This window comes from Ornithorhynchus anatinus, chromosome X1, assembly GCF_004115215.2.
Source record: "Ornithorhynchus anatinus isolate Pmale09 chromosome X1, mOrnAna1.pri.v4, whole genome shotgun sequence".
NCBI lineage: Eukaryota > Metazoa > Chordata > Mammalia > Monotremata > Ornithorhynchidae > Ornithorhynchus > Ornithorhynchus anatinus.
In genome coordinates, this window is record NC_041749.1 from 92,734,073 (window position 1) to 92,744,650 (window position 10,578).

Sequence of the window (10,578 nt, forward strand, 5' to 3'; positions counted from 1 at the left end):
AATTTTCATGGAAACAGGGTTTACCCCTTTACGTCCAGTTTCCTGAACCTCCCCAAATTCCCAGGCTCCCACACTGCTCCCCTACTCCCCTGCCCTACTCACAAGAAGAAGAAGAAACCCATAGAAGCAGCCAGCCCACTCTGCATTTGCTGAGGGAATTCACGGGAAAGCAGGAGTAAAGCCACCAAGAAGCTCTCCTAGGTTCCCCTGGGTGGAAGATAGGTTCCAGTTACCTCTCTGGAGTCCTCCCATTTACCCCCAGTTTTCTTGGATTTGAAGTCTGAGTCCTGAGCTAGTGTGACTTGGTAACCCATCCAAACTGCTTCCCCCCACCCTCACCGGCCTCCCACAGTTGTCAATAGCCCTTTTCCCAGAATTTTTGCTTTTGCTACAGAAAGAGCATGGACTTGGTAATCAGAAGACCTGGGAAGCAAGAGTGCTTGTTGCCATTAGAAGCAAGATCCAGTGGGTGCTGAGAGCTTACAATACCCACATTCCTGTGTTCAGTCATGGGGACATGGGTTTAAGAGGCAGATTTTTCCACCTTGCGAACCAATCAGAGGAGGGTTGGGAGGGGCAGATGGTAAACCAATCAAATCAAGGAGAAATCATAAGAACAAAGGTTACTTGGAAGCCTTTTATTTGTTGTGGAAGCTATAGATTAGCAAACTGCAACCTATCTTGTACCTGTTATAAGAACTGGGCTGAGTGCCTTGCTTTGAGCTTCAGAAACTTTAGTAGCAAAAATAAATGACAAGTATCACCTTTCTCTATACTACCCTCGAAGACAAAGGACAGTCAATTTTCCCCAGGCATACAAACCCTCATACACTCGTCCTCAGTTGGAGTAGCTCACAGGCTTCTAGAGAGCAATTTACACTGATAAAATAGAAGTGACATAAAGCTAATATTCCCATTGCAGGGATGTATACTTTCAAAAATAAGGTGCTTTGGAAATATTCAAATATAAATGTAAATCTTCATGGAACAGTGATCTAATTTAACCAGCCATCATAATCCACTAAGCATAAAGAATGGAAGATTTATATTTAAAAGAAATTTCCTTAAAAATCAATCATATAGTCTGGCTATAAAATAGCAGCTGCTAGGTGGTATAGGAACCCTGGAGAGATAAGATGGTCATACTTTTCTAAATAAAAATGCTTTCCTTTCTCATTTTATCCCTATACTGGAATCACCTTGTCATTCCTTATCATTATGATGATCCATATCTTAGGAGCAGCAGTAAAACTAAATTTCATCTTTAGAGGCCACGGTCTGCTTTCATTAGGTTCCGGTGTGTTTTTAAAAAACCTTACTTAAAAAGTCACCCATTTAATCTTTTTTGTTTCCTGGTTTAGGATGGTGAAGCTCTGGGCATGTCACCACCCCCCTCAAAAATCTCCAGTGGTTGCCTATCAACCTTTGTATGAAGAAAAAACTCACTATTGGCTTCACAGCTCTCCATAACCTTGCTCCCTTCTACGTCACCTCCCTTCTCTCCTTCTACAGCCCAGCCTGCACACTCTGCTCCTCTGCCACTAAGCTCCTCGCTGTGCCTCGTTCTCACCTGTCCCGCTGTTAACCCCTGGTCCACGTCCTACCTCTGGCCTGGAATGCCCTCCCTCCTCACATCTGCCAAAGTAGCTCACTTCCCCCCTTCAAAGCCCTACTTAAAGCTCACTTCCTCCAGGAGGCCTTCCCAGACTGAGCCCCCTTTTCCTATGCTCCTCCTCTTCTCCCCATCTCCCCTACTGCCTCCCTCTGCTCTATCCCCTTCCTTGCCCCCCAGCACTTGTGTATATTTGTACATATTTATTATTCTATTTATTTTATGTGTATTTATCTATAATTCCATTTAGTTTGATGCTATTGATGCCTATCTACTTGTTTTGTTTTGTTGTCTGCCTCCCCCCTTCTAGACCGTGAGTCCATTGTTGGGTAGGGATTGTCTCTATCTGTTCCCGAATTGTACTTTCCAAGTGCCTAGTACAGTGTTCTACACATAGTAAGTGCTCAATAAATACCACTGATTGAGTCAATAAGGATGGAGAAATAGGGTTGCTGAGCAGAGGAGAGGCAGTCAGCTTGTGTGTTTCGGTTTCGGGGCAGGCTGGAGGGAGAGGGCTTGACCAGGATGGGGAGGCTGAACCATCTGAGTCACCCCCAGGGCAGGGCACCCCAGATTCGAGTATCCCAGAACTCGGGGGCCCCTTTCAAGCCATCGGTAAGTAGTACTTAAGGAACAACTGCTGCATGTGGAGTATTGAACTAAGAGCTTGGGTGAGTACAATACTGTTAGTAGGCATATGATCTCTGCCCTCTAGGAGCTTACTGTCTAGTGGTCATCTTAGCATGGCTATATTCAGAAGGCTTCATCTCTGCAACTACCTCTCCTGCTCCTATTTCACCAGATTGTGTCAACTGGATGTTTCTGAGACTAAAAGATGCATAGGAGTAGACTGGTTGAAGATGACCTTTTCTGTATTCTTGTGACTCAGAAAAAATGAAACGTGCACCTGGAGGAGATGCAGTATTCTTAAAGAGCCCATTGAGTGGCCAAAGCTGCAATTCTTTAAATTTAAATGTGGTCGGTACCCTGCCATCCATTACCTTAGATACAGAGATGATTTCTTTCATCACAGCTGAGAGAAATGCGGTTCCTGCATGTCCTTGGCCCTCCCACCACGGCCCAGGAGCTCTCTGCCTGCCCCAGGCCTGCTCTACATGTGCCGGGTGGGCCGGGATAAAAGCCGCTGCTCTACCCCCTCTGCCGTACTTCCCCTCTGGAGCCAAACAAAACATGGGGCATTTGCAGCCTTGCCTCCCTGCCTGCTCTCTGCCCCCCTCACCACAGCCGAGTAAACTGCCTTCCCTTCCCACCACCCAGGGCTGGCACCAGCTCCCCTCTGCACCACCAAGTAGACACCATCCTGTCCTGCTTTCCACACCCCCCCCCCCCCCCCCCCGGGGGGGGAATGAGAACAGCACTTGTAGTATGAGACCGCATAATAAAACCTCAGGAAAGCTATGGCTGTGTAGCCATTGCTGTGGACTCTGAAATACGAGGATAAATTCTGCTCCTCTACCCACAGCTCCCTACTCCGTTGGAGTTGCACAAAAGTTTTTCATTTGTGTGTTTTGTATTTGTCCTTGTCCCCTATGTTATTTTAATGTTCTAGTGCTTCACTGATCCCAGTGTGTCTGTCTCCAGGCTCCCCAGACTCCACACCTATATTGATAGAATATGAGCCCCTCCAGGATTAGCATCCATGTCTAATCCATACCTGCATATTTTCCCAGACTTTAATACAGTGCTTTGCACACAGTAAATGGTTAATAAATGCTGTAACTACTACTATTATGGTTAAGACGGAGGTTCTCAAACAGAACTTTTGTGAGTGGCCAGGTAACTGTGGTGATAACCTCCCACCCACTGAAGCCAAAAAATTGCTGTTATCAATGGAAAGGATGAAACATACTGGGCTTTTTCTGCAAGTTTTGAATATATGGCTACTTTAAAGAAGAAGGCCAAATCAAGCACTGAGCCACAGAGTATCGCTCAGTAACCTGCTTCCTCCTTGCCACATTTTTGATAGGGATGTCAACCAGTGCTTCTAAGGATATTGGAATGGCCTCCTTTTTGTCAGTTGTTTCACTTTCTGATTCCTTCTTGTCATACTGCTGAGGATTTTTAAACGAATCACAAAAGCTGTGCTGGTAGGTTGTTGGTGGTGCACATTTCGACTCTCCTTTGGCCTGTTGTACGTGCTGCTTTCGAAGGATCAATTGTTGTGGAATTTGGCATTTGATAAAATCCTTCTGGTATGTTGAAATCAATGATATTTCATTCATGAGTTGTTTTTTCTGTTCTTGTAAATTCTGCAAAAGGGAGATGTAAATTAGCAGCTCAGCCCAGTTACCAGGTGCTCCAAATGAGTGGAGTCACAGCTATGACCACTCTGCACCACTCCTGTGTTCACCCCTCCTCTCCTTGTCCTCATTACCAGGGCCAAGGTGCATCCACCTGGTAAAGTGCAAAGCCTGCAGGCAACTTCTCTTCCTACATTTTTCCCGCCCAGTCCTAACTGGGGTGATATAGACAATCGTGACTTAGTGGATAGAGCACGGGCCTGGGAGTCAGAAGGTCCTGGGTTCTAATCCCAGCTCCACCACTTATCTATTGCATGATTTTGGGCAAGTCACTTCACTTCTCTGTGCCTCAATTACCTCATCTGTAAAATGGGAATTGAGTGTGAGCTGAATAAACCAAATTTTGTCTTTTTTATGGTATTTGTTAAGTTAACTAATCAGGTTGGACACGGTCCGTGTCCCACATGGGGCTCATGGTTGTAATCCCCATTTTACAGATGAGGTAACTGAGGCCCAGTGAAGTTGTGACTTGCCCAAGAACACACAGCAGGCCAGTGGAGGAGCGAGGATTGGAACACAGGTCCTTCTGAATCCCAGGCCCATGCTCTATCCACTAGGCAACACTGATTCCTTATTTTGGCTTCTAAAGGATCAGGTAATTGGTTGTTAGAGCAGTGACCCAGAGCTAGTGCCCACATTAGGTTATAAATTTATGGAGTTTTCTACATTATCCTAAGAGCCTACCAGTACACTTGTATCTTGGTTGAGCAGAGCTGAGTTTTCTGGTTGTTCCTTCTGGGCTGAAGCAGCAAATGGGATGAACCTTTGCCATCTGATAGGATGAGAACAGTGTGATGTCACAAGTGTGGATTGTTGGGTTAAGCCCTTACTTAGTGTAGTGTAGTAAGAGCCTAGTTTGCTTGACCCAACAATCCAAGTCTTATGGCCTAGTGGTTAGAGATAAAGCAAGGGCCTGGAAGTCAGTAGGACCTTTGTTCTAATCCAGTTCTGCCACTTGTCTGCTTTATGACCTTGGGCAAGTCACTTACTTCTCTGGGCCTCAGTCACCTCATCTGTAAAATGGAGATTAAGACACTCTGTGAGCCCTATCTGGGACAGGGACTGTGTCCAACCCAATTATCCTGTATCTACCCCAGTGCTTAAAACAGTGCCTGGCATATAGTACTTAACAGATACCACCATTATTATGACAGCACATTCTTCTCAGTCTGTAAAACCCTCAGAAAGCACTCAAGATATCATTATCACCATCATCATCATCGGTGCTATTTATTAAGCACTTGGGAGAATACAAATAGAGAAGGATGAGAAGATCCCTATCTTTGGTCAATCAATCAGTGGTATTTACTGAGTGCTTACTATGTAAGAACACTGTACTAAGCCCTTGGGAGAGTACAACAGAATTAACAGACATATTCCTTGCCCAAAACAAGTTTATAGTCTAGAGGGAGAGGTAGACATGAATATAAAGAAATAATTTACAGTATATAATTCATAGAAATATACATAATTGATGTAGGGTTGAGGGTAGAGTGAATATCAAATGCCCAAAGGTCACAGATCCATGTACATAGGTGCAGAAGGGAGAGGGAACCAGAGAAAAGAGAGCTTAATCGGGGAAGGCCTCTTGGAAGATATGTGACCTTAATAAAGTTTTGAAGGTGGAGAGAGTAGTGGTTTGGTGTATATGGATGGAGAGGGAGTTCCAGGCTAGGTGGAGAATGTGGGAAAGGGGTCAGCAGTGAGATAGATGAGACTGAGGCACAGTGAGTAAACTGGCACTCAAGGAGTGCAGTATGCAGGCTGGGGTGTAGTAGATCAGTGAGGATTAGACCCAGCCCCACCACTTTTCTGCTGTGTGATCTTGGGTATGTCACTTTACTTCTCTGTGCCCCAGTTACCTCATCTGTAAAATGAAGATTAAGAGTCTGAGCCCCAAGTGGGACATGGGTTGTGTCCAAACTGACTACCTTGTGTCTAACCCAGCACTTAGAATGGTGCCTGGCACATAGTAAGCACTTAATGAATACCATTTAAAATCAACAAAAAAACAGTGGTAGTGAAGCCAAGGTTTAACAAAGTTTCAAGGAGAAGGGGTGGTCTGTGGTGTCAAAGGCAGCTGAGAGAGCTAGGAGGATTTGGATAGAGTAACTACCATAATTATTATCATTATTAATGACTGTCAGATTTAGCATGAAGAAGGACATTGGTTACCTTAGGGCTTTTTCTGTGGAGTGAAGGGAGCAGAAGCCAGATTGGAGAGGATCAAGGAGAGAATTGGAGTAGAGGAAGTGGGGACAGTGGGTGTAAACAACTCTCAAGAAGTTTGGAGAGGAATGGTAGGGGGGAGATGGGGAGATAACTGGAGGGAACCATTGGGTCAAGGGAGGGTTTATTTATGGCAGTGGATAGGTAAGCATGTTTGAAAGTAGCAGGGAAGATGTTGGAAAGTGAGCAGTTGAAGATGGCTGTGAAGAAGGGAGGGGGTGAGTTTTTTTAAAAAAACTATGAAGGAATGGGGTAAGAAGCACAAGTGGAAGGGGTAGATTGAGAAGAGGCGAGAGATGTCATCTCGTATCACTACAGGGAGTATAAGGTAGGGATTGTCTCTGTTGCTGAATTTTACTTTCCAAGTGCTTAGTACAGTGCTATGCACACAGTAAGCGCTCAGTAAATACAAATGAATGAATGAATGAATGAATGAATGAAAAAGGGTGAAGGAGGAAGGGGGATTGGAGAGAAATAGAGGAGATTTTAGGGAGATCATGCCTGATGGTTTCAATTTTGTTGATGAAGTATGTGCCCTGATCGTTAAAGGAAAGAGATGGTGGGGGAAGGAAGACAGGAGGTTTGAGGAAGGAGTTAAAAGTCTGGAACAGCTGGAGGGGGTAGAGAGTATGGGAGTGAATTAGGAAAGAAATACTGTTGTTGGGCAGTGGAGAAGACCAAATTGAAGCAGATAAGAATGGATTTAAGGTGGACAAGTTCAGAGAGGTGTCTGGATTTCCGCCAACAGAGGTCTGCAGCTTGGGCACAGGAGTGGAGGAAACGTACTGTGGAGGTGATCCAGGGTTGTGAGTTAGTGTTATGAGACTGGTGGAGGGACAGGGGAGCAAAGGAGTTGAATTCAATGGAGAGGACAGTGAAGAGGTCATTGATTTGTGTTTCTGGAGCAGGTAGTTTGGGTATGGAGACCCAGTGGGGTAAGGTGGCTGTAGAATATTGGAGGGGGTCAAAAGAATGGAAGTGTCGGTGGGGGGAAGGACAGATTTGGGGAAGTGGATGTATGGGACAGAGAGCAGGTGAGGAGGTTGTGGTCTGATAAAGGAATTTCAATAGTAGAGATTATAAAGTCAAGTGCAGTGCAAGCCCAAGTTGGTGAGTTTGTGAGGTGGAGTGGAGCGGAAGGTTATCGGAGTAGAGGACTGAGAGGAGGTGGACAGTGGAAGGATTGTCAGGGACATTCACATCCATCAATGACCTGAGGCTGTAAATGGGGAAACAGACTGACATGAAAGTAAATTATAGGAAGCAGGTCTAGAAAAATTCAGGGATTTGCCATACGTCTCACAACAGCCAAGAAGTGGGGCTAGGATTAAACCCATGTTTCCTCACTCCCAGTCCTCTGCTCTTTCCACTAGACCATACTGTTTCTTATTTCTATAGTTCTGTTTAAAAATTACCTTCATCTCTACAATTACCTTTTTAAAGAAAATCATTATTTAATTAATCAGAGTGTTACCCATATTTGGTTGCCAAGTAAAGTACTGAGAACAATGTGCTGTTGCAAACTTGCACCAAGTCAAGTGCTTACGTATTATTATTGCTAATACAATAATTCAATAATTGTATAATAATGACTATACTATAGAGCTATTTGTTTAGTGCTTACTCTGTGCTAATTACTGCGGTACACGCAGGACAAGCCGATTGGACATAATCCCAGTTCACATGGGGCTCGCAGTCTAAGAGGACCTGGGTTTGATATCATGAAGCCAAAGCAACCCTATGGACAGAAATTCTCCTACTTGACAAATTCCCCAAAGACAGACCCATTGTGAGGCATGTTAATCAAAGCAGCTATATGTGAGCCTGTTGTGGGCAGGGATTGTCTCTATATGTTGCTGAATTGTACTTCCCAAGCACTTAGTACAGTGCTCTGCACACAATAAGCTCTCAAAAAATACATTTGAATGAATGAATGATCTGTACTGAGGCTAGTGAGGGGGTCGGGGTGGTGCGGGTTGGGACTCCCACCACAACCAGGTCAGGGGTTCAAGTGGCTGCCTTGCGGTTCCTGGGGGATTTACTTCTCCTCTTCTCCACAGGGAGCGCCACCCCACCCCCCAGCTCCAGTCCTTCTCCTCTCCCCCTTCACGGGGCTGGGGAGACAGATGGACTTTGGTCTAGAACAAGCTACATTCATTCATTCAATCAAATTTATTGAGCACTTACTGTGGGCAGAGCACTGTACTAAGTGCTTGGAAAGTACAATTCAGCAACAAATAGAGACAATCCCTGCCCAACAACAGGCTCACAGTCTAGAAGGAGGGAGACATTCATTCAATAGTATTTATTGAGCGCTTACTATGTGCAGAGCACTGTACTAAGCACTTGGAATGTACAATTTGGCAACAGAGTCAATCCCTGCCCAATGACGGGCTCACAGTCTAAACAGGGGGGACAGACAGCAAAGCAAAACAGAACAAAACAAAAACAATACAACATCATCAAGATAAAAAGAATCAATAGAATCAAGGAGATGTGCACCTCATTATCAAAATAAATAGGGTAACAAATAATATATACAAATGAGCACAGTGCTGAGGGGAGGGGAAGGGGGAAGAGCAGAGGGTCGTGGGAAGGAGAGGGGGAGCAGAGGGAAAGGGGGGCTCAGTCTGGGAAGGCTTCCTGGAGGAGGTGAGTTCTCAGTAGGTCTTTGGAGAGGGGAAGAGAGTTAGTTTGGCGGATGTGAGGAGGGAGAGCATTCCAGGACAGTGGTAGGATGTGGGCCAGGGGTCGATGGCAGGATAGGCGTGAACATGCTCCATGCTCCACAGTCTGCTCTGTGCTCCACGCTCTGTGCTCCGCTGTCTGCTTCATGCTCCATGCTCCGGACATCATGACCATGACTTTGTTCTGACAGTTTGGAAACAAGCAGGAGCATGACCTGAGGTTGGAGGTTGAAGGGGCGGCATGTTCTCCCCCACAATCAATCAACCAATCATAAGCACTTAGTACAGTGCCCTACACACAGTAAGTGCTCATATATGATTGGATGAATATTGGTTGAGCACTCACTGTGTGCAGAGCACTGTACTAAGTGCTTGGGAGAGTACAGTATAATGGAATTGGTAGACATGTTCTCTGCTCACAACAAGCTCACAGTCTAGAGTCCAGAGTCTGCCCCACTCTTTGCTAGCAATACCAAAACCAAGTTTCAGTAGATATGGAAAAGAGAATAAGCTCTTTGTAAAGTTTCCTCTCAATTCCTGGGGTAATTTACCAAACATGAGAAGCACTGCCTATACAGTTGGATTAGTTTAATGGTACCAAAAGAATTCCATTGGCCATCTAACTTTGAGAGATGGAATGGAATGGGGAATTAGATATAGTGAAGTATCATCAGCTCTGTTCCTTCCCACTAAGGAGCATGTCTTTCATGGTTACATGAGAAATAGTGATGACATTTATCAAGTACCTCAGTTTCCTTAACATTGTAGTAGGCACTGAGGCAAGGTAAGGGGCTTTGTGTCAGAGGAGGCCTTTGGTCAACAAGCGATTCAGTTTGAAAGACTGAGTTGGGGGAAGCAGAAATGAAGAGAAAACAATTTTGGTAAATCCATCAGAAACAGCAATTCAACAACAACAATGGCAGTACATCACAGCCAGGAGGGAATAGAACTCAGCCTCCTCACTGTTCCTGGTAGAGTCGTCCTTGGTCTAAATTGCCATAATCTTCTCAAAGTTAGGAATGTTTAAAGGGGGCTTTGGCCTTCCCTGGCCTCCAGTGGGGGCAGACCTTTTCCCCATAATGGTGGCTGGGGAGGGATGTCATCAGATGATCTGTCTCCTCCCTGCTCCATATCCTCACAGCAGACCCCTGGTAGTGGAATAGATTTAGGGGTTTACATGCCTCGTGGGCTGGTCTTACCTCTCAGTGCCCCCTTGTCCTTTCTGTACTTTTCTGTCCATCTATATGTGGGGGGGAGGGAGGGGGAGAGGGAGCTGTGTTGTGTCCAGGCTCCAAAATTGCCAGGGTAAGGACAGTAAGGGGAGAGGTTTCCACTGCTCCCCTCCTCTTAGGTTCTCCCTTTCACTCAGACATACTGCTGGGCTAGGGAGAGAGAGCAGCATGGTCAAATGGAAAGAGCATAGGCCTAGGAGTCAGAGGACTTGGGTTCTAATCCCAGCTCTGCCAAATGCTTGCTGTGTGACCTTGTGCAAGTCACATAACTTCTCTGTGCCTCAGGTCTCCTGTTCTCCCTGTTCTCCTGTTCTCCTGTTTAGTATGGGAACCCCATATGGGACAGGGATCGTGTCCAACCTAACTTGTATCTTCCCCAGCACTTAGAACAGAATCTGACACATAGTAAGTGCCTAACAGATATCATCAAAAAAGGGTCAGTCTCCCTTGGCAGTTGCACATCCTGCTCTGTGGCAGCTCTATCTCGATCCCTGTGA

The 10,578-nt window shown here is 45.5% G+C and overlaps 1 long non-coding RNA gene across 1 annotated transcript; it reads right to left on the minus strand.

Annotated features, from left to right (window-relative positions):
• Window positions 1-3,485: 3,485 nt before the first annotated feature.
• LOC114806627 lies at window positions 3,486-4,696 on the minus strand. The gene is made up of 2 exons (XR_003754685.2): window positions 4,618-4,696; window positions 3,486-3,882 (listed from the first exon to the last, which is right to left on the minus strand). It is a non-coding gene; the product is annotated as an uncharacterized LOC114806627 (long non-coding RNA).
• Window positions 4,697-10,578: the final 5,882 nt, after the last annotated feature.